Source organism: Suncus etruscus, chromosome 5, assembly GCF_024139225.1.
Source record: "Suncus etruscus isolate mSunEtr1 chromosome 5, mSunEtr1.pri.cur, whole genome shotgun sequence".
Classification (NCBI taxonomy): Eukaryota; Metazoa; Chordata; class Mammalia; order Eulipotyphla; family Soricidae; genus Suncus; species Suncus etruscus.
In genome coordinates this window covers 15,911,900-15,930,589 of record NC_064852.1, presented here as the reverse complement: position 1 = coordinate 15,930,589, position 18,690 = coordinate 15,911,900, and positions in this window count along the sequence as shown.

Here is an 18,690-nt window from a genome sequence, read left to right as displayed (position 1 = left end):
CCCTACCGCTGTGCTATTGCTCCAACCCCATATTTAAATTTTAAATGTATTTGTTTCTTTGTTTGGGGGCTTTGAGATTCTACCTGGCTATAGTTAGGGCTAACTCTAACCTCTTATCTCTTCTGTAGGAGCTTAGGTGGGGGGGGGGGAGGCTCTATGTCATACTGCCAGGGATAGAACTAGAAACAACCATAAGCAAAGCAAATGCCTTAATCCCTGTCCTATCTCTCCAGCCCTCTTAAATTTGAAATTGAAATTAAATGGAACTGAAAAATCTTTGTTTTTTGTTTATATGTTTTGAGGTCACACCCAGTGGTGCTCAGGGGTTACAACTCCTGGTGGTGTTGGGGAACCATTGGAAGCCAGGGATAGAACCTAAATCAACTGCATACAGGGCAAGCTCAATATTCTCTGTACTGTCAATCCAGCCCTCCAAAAAAGCTGTTTTGTTTAGTTTTGGTTTCATTTTTGGTTTTTGGGCCACACCTGGTGATGCGCAGGGGTTACTCCTGGCTATGCGCTCAGAAATCGTTCCTGGCTTGGGGGACCATATGGGATGTCAGGTGATCAAGCCTGTTCTAGGTCAGCATCGTGCAAGGCAAACTCCTTACCGCTGCGCCACAGCTCTGGCCCCTCCAAAAAATATTTAAAAAAATAATGTAAGTGGTTAGGACCAAAGTGATAGTACTGTGGGTAAGACACTTGCCTTATACACTGCTGACCTGGGTTTGATCCCCAGCTCCCCATATGGTCCCCCTAGCCCCACCAGGAGTGATACTAATCACTTCTGAGCACAGAGACAGGAGCCAGGCCCCAAAACTCACTAACTACATAAATAAAAGGCTGAAGAGATAAAATATGGTGGGTAGGGGGCCCAGAGAGATAGCACAGCGGTGTTTGCCTTGCAAGCAGCCGATCCAGAACCAAAGGTGGTTGGTTCAAATCCCGGTGTCCCCTATGGTCCCCTGTGCCTGCCAGGAGCTATTTCTGAGCAGACAGCCAGGAGTAACCCCTGAGCACCGCTGGGTGTGGCCCAAAAACCAAAAAAATAAAATAAAATAAAATGGTGGGTAGGGCACTGGCCCTGAGTACCAATGGGCCCTGAGCACTGTAGCACTTGGCTAGAACAATGACATGTGAGGCACAGTCTTCCTGGCTGAATATTGTTGGGAGTGACCCCTAAGACCTCTAAGTACTACATCTGTGGCCTCTATCTAATCAGTGCTTGTTCTAGAACATTCAGGTGGACAGAACCTCCATGACCACTTACTTCAGTGCTCTCATTTGACAGACAGGGCTAGAGAGAGCCCAGGGATGGTGCCAAGTCAACTAGTGAGTCAGCCACAGGCCAAACCCTGGCTTCCCAACTCCCACCCACTGCTCTGACCACAAAGTAGGTTGACAACTCTTTTCCAGGATAAGGGATAAGGGGCCTCTTGAAGCGAAAAGATACCACAAGCAAAGGTCAGATATGACTCAGTGGATTTTATACTTTACCTGGAAAACAGAACCTGGAGAGATAGTACAGTGGGGAGGGCGCTTGCCTTGCATGCAGCTGACCCAGGTTCGATCTCCAATACCCAATATGGCCCTCTGAGTCCTCTCAGGAGAGATTCCTGAGCACAGAGCCAGGAGCAACCCTTGAGCATTACCAGGAGTGTCTCCAAAATAACAGCAAAAAAAAAAAAAAAAAAAAAAAGAACCAAATCCAAAGCCAACAACAACAGAATCAATATCCAATCTACAAGCTAGATACAGAGGGGACCACTTATACTAGCAGCCTGAGGGGCAAAGGAGAGGGATATGGGATATATGCTGGGAATGGGATGGAGGGAGGACAACACTGGTGGTGGGAATGCCCCTGATTCAATGTCACTATGTACCTAAAATATTACTGTGAAAGCTTTGTAATTCACTTTGGTCACAATAAAAATTATTTAAAAAGGGGTCGGAAAGATAGCATGGAGGCGTGTCATTTGCCTTGCATGCAGGACAGTGGTTCAAATCCCATATGGTCCCCCGAGCCTGCCAGGAGCGATTTCTGAGCATAGAGCCAGGGCACTTTGATATTGGAATAGACAACTATGACTAAAGAACACAAAGGAGGCACCTTTTTTGGGGGGGCAAACCTGGCAGCATTCAGGGGTTACCCCTGGCTTTGTGCTCAGAAATAGCTCCTGGCAGGCTTGGGGAACCATAAGGGACACCAGGGATTGAACCCATGTCTGTCCTGGGTCAACCATGTGCAAAGAAAAGACCCTACCACTGTGCTACTGTTCTGGCCCAAAGGGGACCCTTTTGATATTAAAAACTCAACAAAAGGATAGGGACAGGCAATTGACAGAAGAATTTCAAAGTGCCCCACAGCAGGAAAATAGACCAAAGACTTAAATTCAAGGAGAGTCATGTAATTTTTTAAATTTTATTTTATTTTGGTTTTTGGACCACACCCAACGCTCAGGGGTTACTCCTGGCTCTGCACTCAGAAAGCACTCCTGGTAGACTTGGGAACTATATGACTATATGGGATGCTGGGGATCAAACCCAGGTTGGCCCAGGTCAGCCGTGTGCAAGGCAAATGCCCTACTGCTGTGCTATCGCTCCAGCCCAATTTTTTATTTATTTTTAGGTTTGCAGGGTTCGGACAGGGGATGTAATTTACTGTGGGGGTCACAGCCAGAAAGAGTTAAGGCTTCTAGTACTATGCCAGGGGCTTACCCACAGAGGTGTTTAGGGAATCGGGTGGCACTTGAGTTGAACCAGAGCTCGCCACTTGCAAGGCAGCACCTTAACCCCTATTCTCTCTGTCTCTCTGTCTCTCTCTCTGTCTCTCTCTCTCACACATACACACACATCTCTCTCTCTTTTTGAAAAACAACTCCTCTCAGCAGCAAGTCAGCTTTGACTCAACCATGCCAAGGCCGGAAGTATGGGACGCCTGACCCCGGACCCTGTGAATGATGTCTGAACTGAACTGGGGTTGGCAAGGGAAGACTTGGCGATCAATGGGGACATTTGTGGACTTGGCCGTGGGAGGTTTGAGCAGGACAGTCACTGTGGGCAAAGTCTTTGGTGCCTTTATCTTTCCATGTGACTGGCTCTGATATTACCAAGCAGCCCTGCTCGAATCAATATGCCCTTGGTCAGTGTGGCCGCCTTTCCAGTTCTGCAGACAAATGCAGCCCAGTCACCAGTGAGTCAGCAGCCGCTGCCCTTGGCAAGCAGGGCAGGGACGGCAGCTCGGCGTGACACTTTGAGCTGTGTGTCAGGTGACCAAGAGAGTGGGCCAGCTGGGAAGCTGCCCTCCGGATGAGCTGGAGCCAGGCCACACACCCTCTGCCTCAGTGTCCCCATTTCCTCTTTCCTTTCTCTTCCTTCTCTCTCTCTTTTTTTTAGACCATAACCAAATAGGATTTATTCCAGAGATGCAAGGATGTTTAACAAATGCAAGTCAACTAGGGCCAGGAGAAATAACACAGCGGCGTTTGCCTTGCAAGCAGCCGATCCAGGACCAAAGGTGGTTGGTTCGAATCCCGGTGTCCCATATGGTCCCCCGTGCCTGCCAGGAGCTATTTCTGAGCAGACAGCCAGGAGTAACCCCTGAGCACTTCCGGGTGTGACCCAAAAACAAAACAAAACAAAATGCAAGTCAACTAATATACCATATCAATATAAGGAAAAATAAAAATCATGTGAACATCGCAACAGATTCAGATAAAGCACTTGACAAGGTTCAGCACTCTATGATAAAAATTCTCAAAAGATGAAAACAAGATGAGAATTGAATAAACTTTTCTCAATACAGTCAAGGTCATATAACACAAGCCAGGGTAAAGATTACACTCAAGAAGAGAAAAGCAAAATGCTTTTCCTCTAACATCAGGCACAATAAAACTTTGCCCTCTATTCTTTTTTTTTTATTATTTGAAACTTTTTTTCTTTATTTAAACATCTTGATTACATATATGATTGTGATTAGGTTTTGGTCATGTAAAGAACACCCCCATCACCAGTGCAACATTCCCACCACCAATATCCCATATCTCCCTCCATCCCACCCACCCCCACCTGTACTTCAGACAGGCTTTCCAGTTTCCTCATTCATTCACATGATTATGGTAGTTCTCTGAGTAGTTATTTCTATAACTGCACTAACCACTCTTTGTGGTGAGCTTCATGAAGTGAGCTGGAAGTTCCAGCCCTCCTCTCATTGCCTCTGAGGATTGTTGCAAAAATGACTTTTATTTTTCTTAAAACCCATAGATGAGTGAGACTATTCTGCGTCTCTCTCTCTCTCCCTCTGACTTATTTCACTCAGCATGATAGATTCCATGTATATCCATGTATAGGAAAATTTCATGACTTCATCTCTCCTGACAGCTGCATAATATTCCATTGTGTATATGTACCATGGTTTCTTTAGCCATTCGTCTGTTGAAGGACATCTTGGTTGTTTCCAGAGCCTGGCTATTGTGAATAGTGCTGCAATAAATATAGATGTGAGGAAGGGGGTTTTGTATTGTGTTCTTGTGTTCTTAGGGTATATCCCTAGGAGTGGAATAGCGGGGTCAAATGGGAGCTTAATTTCCAGTTTTTGGAGGAATCTCCATATCGCTTTCCATAGAGGTTGGACTAGACGGCATTCCCACCAGCAGTGGATAAGAGTTCCTTTCTCTCCACATCTCCGCCAGCATTGATTGTTCTCGTTCTTTGTGATGTGTGCCAATCTCTGTGGTATGAGGTGGTATCTCATCATTGTTTTGATTTGCATCTCCCTGATGATTAGAGGAGCATTTTTTCATGTGCCTTTTGGCCATTTGTATTTCTTTTTTATCAAAGCATCTGTTCATTTCTTCTCCCATTTTTTGATGGGATTAGATGTTTTTTTCTTTTCTTTTCTTTTTTTTTTGGTCACACCCGGCAGTGCTCAGGGGTTTCTCCTGGCTCTATGCTCAGAAATTGCCCCCAGCAGGCTCGGAGGACCATATGGGATGCTGGGATTTGAACCACCGTCCTTCTTGCAAGGAACCGGCCTTACCGCTGTGCTATCTCTCCAGCCCCAGATGTTTTTTTCTTGTAAAGTTCTGTCAGTGCCCTGTATATTTTGGATATTAGCCCTTTATCTGATGGGTTTTGGGTGAATAGTTTCTCCCACGTGGTGGGTGACTCTTGTATCCTGGGCACTATTTCTTTTGAGGTGCAGAAGTTTCTCAGTTTAATGTAGTCCCATCTGTTGATCTCTGCTTCCACTTGTTTGGAAAGTGCAGTTCCCTCCTTGAAGATGCCTTTAGTCTCAATGTCATGGAGTGTTTTACCGACATGTTGTTCTATATACATTATGGTATCAGGTCTGATATCAAGGTCTTTTAATTCATTTGGATTTTACCTTCGTACATGATGTTAACTGGGGGTCTATGTTCACTTTTTTGCAAGTGGCTAACCAGTTCTGCCAGCACCACTTGTTGAAGAGGTTTTCCCTGCTCCACTTAGGATTTCTTGTTCCTTTGTCAAAAATTAGGTAATTGTATGTCTGGGGGACAATGTCTGAGAACTCAAGCCTAGTCTACTGATTTGAGGGTCTGTCTTTATTCCAATACCATGCTGTTTTGATAACTATTGCTTTGTAGTACAGTTTAAAGTTGGGAAAAGTAATGCCTCCCATTTTCCTTTTCCCTAGGAGTGCTTTAACTATTCGAGGGTGTTTATTGTTCCAGATGAACTTCATAAGTGTTTGATCCAATTCTTTGAAGAATGTCATGGGTTTTTTTTAAGGGGATCGCATTAAATCTGTATAATCTCTTCCTTCTCTCTGTCCATTCTTTCCTCTGTCCATTTCAGGAGGGCCAAGTGCACATCAGATGTTGTGACTGCAGAACAAGCACTTCTGTTTGATTTTTTTGTTTTTGTTTTTGTTTTTTCATTTGTTTGTTTTTGGGTCATACCCGGCAGCACTCAGAGGTTACTCCTGGCTTCACGCTCAGAAATCGCTCCTGGCAGGCTCGGGAGACCATATGGGATACAGGGATTCGAACCAATGACCTTCTTCGTGAAAGACAAACACCTTACCTCCATACTATCTCTCCGGCACCAAAAAGTTTTTTTTTTGTTTGTTTGTTTGTTTTGGCTCACACAGCGGTTCTCAGGGATGACTCCTGGCTCTGTGCTCAGAAATCTCTCCTGCCAGGCTCGGGGGACCATATGGAATGCCGAGATTTGAACCACCATTCGTCCTGGATTGGCTGCTTGCAAGGCAAATGTCCTACCGCTGTGCTAGTTCTCTGGTCCCTGGATTCTACTTTTTAGTGGGGAACATACCCAACAATGCTCAGGGGTTACTCCTGGCTCTATGCTCAGGGATTACTCTTAGTGGTGCTTCAGAGACCATATGGAATGCCGGAGGATTGAACCCAGGTTGGCCATGTGCAAGACAAATGCCCTATCTGCTGTGCTATTGCTCCAGCCTTATGTTGGATTTTTTTTTTTTTTTTGGGTGCCACATCTGACAATGATATGGGTTGAGGAACCACATGTTGGAGTCCATACAAGACAAGCAACCTGCTGTGCTCTCTTTCCAGCCCCTATTGCTTTTTTGGGGTCACATCTAGTAATGCTCAGGGACTACACCTGGATCAGGTGTTCAGAAGCTATTCCACGGTTTTTAGGGGACCATGTGGTGCTGGGCCTCATAAATGAAATTCTTCCACTCCAGTTCATTTGTACTCTCTCTCCCTCCAAACATATCTTCATATGTTCAGCACATGAATAGTTGGCAAATGGGGTAAAAATGGGGGGCATCCAGAGCAGTGTGAGCTTGATATGAGGCAATAGGGTAGGAAAGGGTACTTGAATCACAGCAAGACACTGAATAGGGGGTCAGAGCAATGGTATAGTGGGGAGGGCACCGGCCTTGCCTGTGACTGATCCAAGTTCCATGTGGTCCCCCAAGCACTGCCAAGAGTGATTCCAAACTGCAGAGACAAGGGCCCGGGGAGATAGCACAGTGGCGTTTGCCTTGCAAACAGCCGATCCAGGACCAAAGGTGGTTGGTTCGAAACCCGGTGTCCCATATGGTCCCCCATGCCTGCCAGGAGCTATTTCTGAGCAGACAGCCAGGAGTAACCCCTGAGCACCACCGGGTGTGGCCCAAAAACCAACCCCCCCAAAAAAACAAACAAAAAAAAAAACTGCAGAGACAAGAGTAAGCCCTGAGCACCACTGGGTGTGGGCCCTCCCCCCCCAAAAAACCTTGGAATTGTCCAGGAATTCCCAGCATTGTGGCTGATACTTCGGTGGCTTTTGTGGGGCGTGGTTTCAGCTGCCAGGTCTTCCAGAAGTACTAGAAGGCAGGGGGAGGGTGCCTGCACTAACTTTGGAAAAGTCCTGGTGATGTCAGCCCACATACCAACATACCACTTGGTCAGATTGGTGTCTCTCCAGAGTTGTAGAGGAGTGGTGAAGCTGGCCATTGGCAAGGGGCAATTGTGGGAGATGGGTGCAGCAGGAGTGGCTTTGGCAGGGCGGAGACCTGGCCTGCCCTCTCCCCCTGAGATTGCCAGCTTTCAGCTGTGTGGCTGGTGTAGCCATAATTTTTCACAGCTTGGTTTACATCTTTTTCTAGAATAAAGTGAGCCTATGGAGCTGACTCATTACAGACATGGAGACTACTTTCATGGGCTGTATTTTTGGTTGCCAGGCCTTCCAGAAATATCTGTACATATATATTTTATGAGTCACATCCTGTGGTACTCAGGGATTACTCCTGGCTCTGTGCTCAGAAATCACTCCTGGCAGACACTGGGGATTATATGGGATGCCAGGATTCAAACTGTCTGTCCTGAATCAACTGCATGCATGGCAAATGCCCTACCACTGTGCTATCTCTCCAGCCCCTGTAATATATTTTATTTATTTATTTTTGGTTTTTGGGCCACACCCGTTTGATGCTCAGGGGTTACTCCTGGCTATATGCTCAGAAATCGCCCCTGGCTTGGGGGGACCATATGGGACGCCGGGGGATCGAACCGAGGTCTGTCCTACGCTAGCGCTTGCAAGGCAGACACCTTACCTCTAGCGCCACCTTCCCAACCCCTGTAATATATTTTTAAACATTTATCAGGTTGGGATCAAACTTTCCAGAGCTTGGGTAATTATGATGCAGTGTCAAGGATTGAACCAGGTTTAAATAAATGCAAGACAAATGCTTTAACTTTTGTGTTGTCTCTTTGGCCCCTTAATTTATTATTGTGTGTGTGTGTGTGTGTGTGTGTGTGTGTGTGTGTGTATGTGTGTGTGATACCTGGCAATGCTCAGGCCTTATTCTGAACTCTGCATGAAATTACTCCTTGCAGTGCTCAGGGGACCTTATGGGATGCCAGGGGTCAAACTTGTGTTGGCTGTGTGCAAGGCAAACACCATATCCACTGTGCTATCACTAATATTAATTTTTTAGTTTTGGGCCTTTTTTAGTGGGACCTATCCATCACGTATCCATCTGCCCACCCATCCACATATCTGTATATCCATCCATTCATCCACCCACCCACACATTTATCATCTATTTGTACAATTCTCATTCATCTACCAACTCATCCATTCACCTATACATCTATTCACCCACCACCAATCCATCTATTTGTCCATCTAATCCATCCACCCATCCATCCATCCATCCATCCATCCATCCATCCATCCAACCATCCATTTACCCATCTACCTACCTACAACAATCTATACCTATCTACACCCACCAACCCATCCATTCCTCTGTTCACCCATCCACTCATCCATCTATTCACCAACCAACCACTATCCATCTATTCACCCATGCAAATACACACACACACTTAACATGGATGCATCCACTGGGGGCACATCAATTACATGACCAATGCTGAATTGAAGGTGGGACATTGTAAATGTTTCTTTTCCTTCTTTCTTTCTTTCTTTTTTTTTTTTGAGGGGCCACACCTGGCAGTGCTCAGGGGTTACTCCTGACTCAGTGCTCAGAAATTACTCATCACTCATCGATTTCTGAGCACAGAGCCAGGAGTAACCCCTGAGCAAGGTCAGGTGTGGCCCAACCCTCCCCCAAGAAGAAATTACTCCTGGCAGGTTTGAGGGACCATATGGGATGCCAGAGATTGAACCCAGGTTGGCACGTGCAAAAAAAAAATGCCATTTCCACTATGCTATTGTTCCAGCCTCATAGAATAAGTTTCTGATTCTCTGTGCTCCTGCTCTGACACAGGACCAGGGAACCTTTCTCTGTCAAGGCTATGCAGACACTAAGAATATCCATGGGGGGCTGGAGTGATAGCACAGCAGTAGGGTGTTTGCCTTGCATGCGGCTTATCCGGGATGGACAGGGTTCAATCCCCAGCATCTCATATAGTCCCCCAAGCCTGCCAGGGGGGATTTCTGAGCGCAAAGCCAGGAATTAACCCTGAGCACTGCCAGGTGTGAGCCCCCCCAAAAAATAATCTTACAGTATAAGTATATGGGCCAGAGCACAGGTGGCTGTTTAGTCTTGTACCAAGCCAGACCATGTGATTCTACTGACCTTAATCGACCCTACAGCCGGATGTTCCCCACCCCTGTTCAGGAGAGAAAGTGATAAACAGAATCACAGGTGTTAGTCCAGGGTCAGATAAGGGGGGGAGGATTTTCTATGATCTCCCTCTGTCTCCAGCTGTGATTAGAATTTCCTGGCTACCCTGGCAGTCAGTTCTTTGCTTCCCTCCTTTCCTTTCCCTTCCTCCCCACAGCTCCACCAGTGTTTAAAGTTCATTTACCTCTGCACTTGAAGAAGTTTGGGGGCCCTGAGTCAAAATTCAAATTCAAGAGTAATGAAAAAGGGCCAGTGAAATAGCTCAGTAGGTAAAGCACTTGCCTGGCCGGGTGGCCTTCCCAGGTTCCATCTCCTGCATCCCAATATAGTCAGATTGATTCCTCCAGGAGTGGTTCCTGAGCGCAGAGCCAGTAGTAACCCCTGAGCATTTCTGGGTGTGACCCCAAAATAAGAATGCGGAAAAAAAAGTAGGGGGCTGGGGCGATAGCGCAAAGGACCCTGAGTTTGATCCCCAACATGACATTTTACCCTGCCCAGGACCACGGGTATGACCTATAGGCCCCAGCACCTCCAGCCTTGAGCATTGAACCAGCCAGCTGTTGACAAAAGTAATCCCTGAGCCCCCTCCGCATTGCCTGGGAGTTGGCTCCACCCACAGCCTCCAAGGAACCAAACCACATCCTTCTGGTGCTCTTTGACCTAGCCTGTGGCCTTGAGGGATTGTTATCATTGCTCTGCACCTGCAGGTTCTTTCCTGGTAAGGCTCCAGAGAATCTGGCTGGGAAGGCAAGTCCTCCTCCCGCTCCACCTGCCTCCTGCCTGCACACCCCTGCTCCCTGGCCCCCAACCCAGCCACCCACAGCAGCCCGGAGAACTGCTGGATTTGTTTGTTTGGGGGTTCTCAAGTGGTGTTCAGGACGTCCTGCTCATTGTGTGTGTGTGTGTGTGTGTGTGTGTGTGTGTGTGTGTGTGTTTTACCACAGCGATGACATTTAGGGGTTACTCCTGACTTTGCACTCAGAAATCACTCCTGGCAGGCTCGAGGGACCATATGGGATACCGGGATCAAACCTGCATCGGTCCTGAGTCAGGCATGTGCTAGGCAAACACCCTACCACTGTGCTACCACTCTAGTCCTCTCCTGCTCATTCTTAGGCCTTCAAGGTTCACCTGGTGAAGCTTGGGGAGCCCTGTGGTACGTAGGATTGAACTAGGGTTTCCCACATGCAAGACATATGCCTCATATGTGTAGCCCCAGGGGATTTTGGGGCCACACCCGGCAGTGCTCAGGGGTTACTCCTGAAATTGCTCCTGGCAGGTTCATGGAACGATAAGGGATGTTGGGGATCCAACCCGGGTGGGTCCTGGGTTGGCTGTGTGCAAGGCCCTACCACCTTGTTATTGCTCTGGCCCCCAAGAAAAAGCTTTTATTTGCTTTTTGTTTGTTTGGGGATAAAAAATATCTGAATTCTATCTCTGGCCCTAGAAGGAGCTTTACAAAATGGACTTCATGTAATACTACGCAGCTATTAGGAAAAATGAAGTCATGAAATTTGCTTAGACATGAATAGATAAGGACAGTATTATGCTGAGTGAAATGAGTCAGAGGGAAAGGGATAGACATAGAAGGATCTCACTCATTTGTGGGATATAAAAAAAAATAGTATGGTAATAATATCCAATGACAACAGAGACGAGGGCCAGGAGGGCTGGTCATGAGAAGACTGGTCACAAACAGCAGGGGAGGGACTGGAGTGATAGCACAACAGGGAGACTATTTGCTTTGTTGCTGCTGACTCAGGTTCGATTCCTGACATCCCATATTGTTGAATTAACCAGGTCCCTCCCTATTCTCCACCCTAGGATGTGGTCTGGATTCTTCCTTAAAAAATCCTGATTCTCTGGCACACATCACAAAGAATGAGAATAAACAGTGTTGGCGGGGATGTGGAGAGAAAGGAACTCTTATCCACTGCTGGTGGGAATGTTGTCTAGTTCAACCTTTATGGAAAGCGATATGGAGATTCCTCCAAAAACTGGAAATCAAACTCCCATTCGATCCAGCTATACCACTCCTAGGAATATACCCTGGGAACACAAAAATACAATACAAAAACCCCTTCCTTACACCTATATTCATTGCAGCACTATTTACAATAGCAAACTCTGGAAACAACCAAGAAGCCCTTCAACAGACGAATGGCTAAAGAAACTGGTACATATACACAATGGAATAGTATGCAGCTGTCAGGAGAGGTGAAGTCATGAAATTTTCCTATACATGGATGTACACGAAATCTGTTATGCTGAGTGAAATAAGTCAGAGAGAGAGAGAAAAACGCAGAATGGTCTCACTCATCTATGGTTTTTTTGTTTTTTTTGGTTTTTGGGCCACACCCGGCGATGCTCAGGGGTTACTCCTGGCTGTCTGCTCAGAAATAGCTCCTGGCAGGCACGGGGGATCATATGGGACACCGGGATTTGAACCAACCACCTTTGGTCCTGGATCGGCTGCTTGCAAGGCAAACACCGCTGTGCTATCTCTCCGGGCCCTCATCTATGGGTTTTAAGAAAAATGAAAGACATTCTTGCAATAATAATTTTCAGACACAAAAGAGAAAAGAGCTGGAAGTTACAGCTCACTTCAGGAAGCTCACCACAAAGAATGATGAGTTTAGTTAGAGAAATAACTACATTTTGAACTGTCCTAATAATGAGAATGTATGAGGGAAATGGAAAGCCTGTCTAGAGTACAGGCAGGGGTCGGGTGGGAAGGAGGGAGATTTGGGACATTGGTGATGGGAATGTTGCACTGGTGATGGGTGGTGTTCTTTACATGACTGAAACCCAAACACAATCATGTATGTAATCAAGGTGTTTAAATAAAATATAATAAAAAAATAAAAATAGGGCCCGGAGAGATAGCACAGCGGTGTTTGCCTTGCAAGCAGCCGATCCAGGACCTAAGGTTGTTGGTTCGAATCCCGGTGTCCCATATGGTCCCCCGTGCCTGCCAGGAGCTATTTCTGAGCAGACAGCCAGGAGTAACCCCTGAGCACCGCTGGGTGTGGCCCAAAAACAAACAAACAAACAAACAAAATAATAATAATAATAATAAAATAAAAATGAGATGAGGAAAAAAAATCCTGATTCTCAGGAAAATGCTCTCTTTGCATTTCTGGCTTTCCTCCACTGTGCTATCTGCTTCTTAGGAGCGGAAGGCTTGCATGCTGGAATTCCTGAAACCTTTTCACCCCCTTCAGTGTGCCCATGGATTATTTCCTGCGTTGGCCTTTGCTTCCAGATCTGTGTCTCTCCAATGTTCTGGTCTTGGAACTTCCATCACACATATGGTTTTCCCAGGAGTGATTTCTGAGTGTAGAGCCAGAAGCAAGCCCTGAGCACTGCTGGGTATGGCCCCAAAATAACAACAACAACAACAACAAAACAGAGCCTGCCAGGGACGATTTCTGAGTGCAGAGCCAGGAGTAATCCCTCAGTGCAGCTTGGTAATCATGAAATAAAGTTAAAATAAGAAGATCTGGATGCTAGGGCTGGAGAGATAGCACAGTGGCGTTTGCCTTGCAAGCAGCCGATCCAGGACCTAAAGTGGTTGGTTCAAGTCCCGGTGTCCCATATGGTCCCCCGTGCCTGCCAGGAGCTATTTCTGAGCAGATAGCCAGGAGTAACCCCTGAGCACAGCCGGGTGTGGCCCAAAAACAAAAAACAAAAAACAAACAAAAAAAAATATCTGGATGCTGAAAGGAGATAAAGTGGTATGCACAATGCCCTTTCAGTAACAATATTGCCAATTGAAGTGCCTAAAAGGAAAAAAGGAAAAGAGAGAGAAGTCAAGTGTCTGCTATTAAGGCAGGCAAGGAGAGGGCAAGAAAGAGAACAGGAGGGAAACAAGGACATTGGTGGTGGGAACTGTGCACGAATGAAGGGATGAGTGTTTTACAGAACATTGTATGACTGCCAATCATGAACAACTTTGTAACAGTGTTAAGTAAATCATTTATTTTATTTAAAACTTAAACATTTTGGGGCCGGAGCGGTGGCGCAAATGATAGGGCGTTTGCCTTGCACTTGGCTAATCTAGGACAGACAGCAGTTCGATCCCCCGGCGTCCCATATGGTTCCCCAAGCCAGGAGTGATTTCTGAGCGCATACCCGGAGTAACCCCTAGTGTCACCAGCTGTGGCCCAAAAACCAAAAATAAAATAAAATAAAAATATTTTTCAAGGGGCTGGAGCAATAGTACAGTGGGTAGGGTATTTCTCTTGCATGCGGCCAACCTGGGTTCATCCCTGACATCCCATATAGTACCCTGCACCCACCAGGAGGAATTACTGACTACAGAGCCAGTAGTAACTCCTGAGCCCTGCTGGGTTTGGTCCCCCAACAAAAATACATTTCAAGGTCCAGAGAGATAGTACTTTGTAATTGTCTTAATGCAGTTAACCTAGGTTTGATCCCTAAACCTCCTAGTTGCTCTGAGTTTTGCCAGGTGGGATCTCTGAGCACAGACCCAGGAGTAAATCCAGAGCACCACCAGGTGTGGCACAAAAACCAAAACTACAAGATGCATTTGGGATTAAAGCTTCTTGCTGCTTAGCTCCTGATGCTCTTTTGAGTAAAAAATACACACCTGAAATGCAATCCATGGAATTTCTCTGCTCCTGTCTGACCCTGCTCTCAAATTCCTCCACACACTTTCCCCTGTCACACAGAGGGCCCCCAACAGGCCAGCCCTGGTCTCTGCCCCCCTGAGACTACCCAGCCCAGATGTCTTTAATCCTACCTTCATGAAAGGCCTAATCATTCTAATCATCCTTCATTCCGGGATGGAACATATTGGGACAGAAGAAAAATCGACCCCCTATTTCTATTTCTCCTGGGCCAAGGCCTGCAGTACTTACTAGATCCTTCTTTCCTTCTGTGTCTGCCCAGAGTATGAATAGGACAAGTAATGCTTGGAAATTGGGGTGAAAGTGGGCAGGAGGAAGAGGTAATGTCCTGGGAGCTCTTATATTCAGACTTCCATTCCTGATAGGCATGGTACAGATTGGTACTTCCAGCCTCTTAAAAGTTCTTACACTATTCCAGAAAGGTTGGTATTGTGGAGGAAGTGAAGAAGGCTTGCCTAACAGTGCTAGGGCTCACCTATCCTGTGATGCTCAGGAAAACACACAGTGCCCAGGACTTAATCCAGGGCCTGTACATGCCTGGCATGCTCCAATCCTTTGAGCCCCAGGCCCCCTTCCCAGGCTAAGATTGGCATTTCACTCCCATTTCACTGGTGAAGACACAGAGATGAAAATATGGAGGGAATAGAGCCAGAGCAATATAGCACACAAGTATTGCTGTTTGCCTTGCACGTGGCTGACCCTAGTTTGATCCCCAGCATCTTATATATTTCTCCAAGCATGCCAGGAGTAATTACTGAGAACAGAGCCAGGAATAACCCCTGAATGTAGGTGGCCCAAAAACAAACAAAAAGAAAGAAAAGGAAGAAAAGCCTGTATGAATTTTTGTGTGCCCACCTGAGTTGGAAGCCAGTTCTGTGACCTCATGCTGTGCCCCCTCAATGCCAAGCACCCTAAATCTGTACACAGAAGAGCCAAGCTTAACCCGAGGGAGCTGTCAGACTTTGTACCACTGACTCCTTTCTGCAGACACCATCTGGGTGATGAGGGAAGGGAAACTTCCTGGGTTCCCAGCCTGGCTAAGAAACACCCCAGCCAGGCTAAGTCTGGCCGCCTGACCCACTAGCTTCCTGTTGGAGTGGCTGGAGGTTACTTAAGGTCAAAGCGAGGCCTTTGGAGATCCTGGAGTGGCTCCCTCTTGGGTGCCACAACCCTGTGGTCAGGTAGTCACAGGTCTCCCATGAAAGCAGGCCAGGCCCAGGGAGAGCAGAGCTGCAGAATGGGGAGCTTGGCTTACACCCTGTAGGTTTCTGTGGGGATCATTGTAGGTAATGTCTCTTCTTTCAACTGGCTAAGTATGTTTTTTACATTATAGGACAAGTGGAAGAGAAATACAAGTCACTACGTTTATTTGGTTTGGTTTGGTTTTGGTGTGGGGCACATCAGTGATGCTTGCAGTTTACTTCTGGCTCTGTGCTCAGGGAATCACTTCTGGTGAGACTCAAAGGACCAAATAGGGTCCCAGGAATTGAACCTGATCAGCCACAGTGTCCAAGGCAAGCACACTATTCTTATTCCTCTGGCCTCTGGTCAAGACCCATTCTATAGGGCTGGAGGGATGGCACAGCAGTAGTGTGTTTGCCTTGCACACAGCCGACCCAGGATGGACCCATGTTTGAATCCTGGCATCCCATATGGTCCTCTGAATCTTCCAGGAGCGATTTCTGAGTGCAGAGCCAGGAATAACCTGAGGGCCACTGGATGTGGCCCAAAAACAAAAAGAGAAATAAATCATGATCAGCAATATATATATATATATACATGTTTTTTGGGGTTCACACCCTGTGGCGCTCAAAGATTACTCCTGGCTCTGCTATCAGAAATCACTCCTGGGTCTGGAGAGATAGCACAGTGGCGTTTGCCTTGCAAGCAGCCAATCCAGGACCTAAGGTGGTTGGTTCGAATCCTGGTGTCCCATATGGTCCCCCGTGCCTGCCTGCCAGGATCTATTTCTGAGCAGATAGCTAGGAGTAACCCCTGAGCACCGCTGGGTGTGACCCAAAAAAAAAAAAATCGCTCCAGGCAGGCATAGGGGACCATATGGATGTCAGGTTTCAAACCACTCTCCATCTTGAATCAGCTGCGTGCAAGGCAAATGCCCTAGCACTGTGCTATCTCTCTGGCCTCTCCCAAAATGCCACCTCCCCCCAAAAAAAAGACCCACTTTAAGGCAGGAAGCAGAAAGCAGGGTGCTTAGTCACCTGGCCATCCCAAGTCCAGTCAAATTTGTCTCTTGATGCCTCTCTGGCTTCCCCCAATTCTTCAGTCCCTCACGTCCCCTCATTCTAAAGTTCTCCTGCCATCTCCTTTGCCCCAGGATAAAATAGCAATCCCCTTGCTTTCCCATCTCTTCCCCTTTATACTGCCTGAAGCCATAGCAAGTTTTATGTTTGTTTTTTGTTTGGGGATCACCTGGTGCAGTTCAGGGCTTACTCCTGACTCTGCCTTCAGGGATCACTCCTGGTGGTACTCAGAACAGATGAGATGCTGGGGATCGAACACAGGTAGGGAGTGTATAAGGCAAGCACTGTACTCTCAAAAAATATTTTTTTTAATCGGGGAGAGGGGTGGGTACACCTGGCAGGTGAGGTCAGCATTCACCTCTACGTTATTCCTCAAGCCCAGCAGTTCCACGCTCTTGAAAGATTCTGGGGGCCGGTGATAGTATGGAGGTAAGGCATTTGTCTTGCATGCAGAAGGACGGTGGCTCGAATCCGGCATCCCATATGGTCCCCCAAGCCTACCAGGAGCAATTTCTGAGCGTAGAGCCAGGAGGAACCCCTGAGTGCTGCCGGGTGTGACCCAAAAACAAAAAAAACAAAAGAAAAAGTTTCTGATGGTGGAAGCAAGTCGAATTGGTTCCTCTCCTGCTCAGCCCCTTCTCTTGGTCCTCTCTCAAATGGACACAAATGCCATTTGTACCCTCTCTGGTTAACCTTCAGGGGCTCATTGCCTGAACCCTGCCTCCTTCTGTTGGTGCATCCTCCCTGGCCTTGGGTGACTTAGAAATTCTTCATAGTTCCTCTTCCCACTCTCCTGCCACTATCACCCCCCTACCAGTCCCTGACTTCCCCCATCACAATTCTCATCCACCAGACTGGTCTTCTGTTCAGTCGGTTTAGAGCCATTGATCTTCGGGGAGTGAATGAATGGACAGTATAGATGTAGAGGGCCAAGGGAGATAAGGGCTACCCAGTTTCTGCACCCAGGACGACTAAATCTAGGCTAAGATGAACTAGATGTGAACAATGGAAGGTGGAGAGAAGAGTCTGGATCTGCAGAAGCTAGTCCTGGATTGCATGAAGAAATTGCACCAAGTCACCTTCGGGGAAACCTTTGCAGCTTCTGCTCTCCTGGGTGCAGAGTTGCAACTGAAGGAAAGAAACCCTGCCTGGGAATTTTCCATCCTGGGAATGGAACTCGTAGCCTTCTGGCCTACTTCAGTGGCCATTGAGCCAGAGCAAGGTGTTTTGGGGCCTTTGCACTCGAGTTGTTTCTCCTCTTCATTGTTTCTCCCTTTCTAGCTCGCGCGCCCACCGCCTAGGCCCGCTAGAGTCGCCTTCCCGCCTGCCTCAAGACCTCCCACAGCTTCCCCTGGGGGCCCCTCACCCTTTTCCCCCTTGGCTCCGCCCTCGACAGGAGAGAGGCGGGCTCAAATTCCAGGAGGACCAATCCGAAGATCACAAATCCTCTAGCTCCTCCCTCTAACCGCCCCTCGCCGCCATTCGCCAATAGCATTCCACGCTCGCTTCACAGAGCTGTCCAATGGCGTGCGAGTTGAACCAGCAAAACCCGCCCCTTCCCCGAATCCGGCCCTTTCCCCCCCTTGACTCTGCCCCTCCCAAAGAGAAAGCGGGCAGACCAATCAGAGAATCTCAAAACCTCTAGCTCCTCCCCTACGTCGCAACCCGCCAATCGCGTTCCACACTTGCTCCATAGGGCCGTCCAATGGCGAGCGGGCTGAGCCAGTAAGCCCCGCCTCCTCCACGAATCCCGCCCTTTCCCCCTTTGGCTCTGCCCCGCCCAAAGAAAAAGAGGCGGGCCTAAGCTTCAGGAAGACCAATCAGAGAATCCGAAAACCTCTCGCTCCGCCCTATGCCTCAATTAGCCAATAGATTATTACCTTGCGCCTCCAAGCCGTCCAATAGAGAGCGGGCTGAGCCAGCAAGACCCGCCCCTTCTCCACGCTCCGCGGCGGCTCGGCCGGCGGCCGCGCGGGACCTCGGCATTTGCTAGGGGACGCCGCGTAGCGTGCAGCTCCGACGGCGGCTGCGGCGTTGAGCACCGCTGGGTGGGCCCAGGCAGCGGGCGCCGCCGGCAGGGCCGGTGACCGCCCAGGAGGGACCCCGCGGCCGGGAGGGAAGCCCGCAGCCTTGCAAGGACTCACCTGGGCCGCCTGCCCGCCGGCCTCCA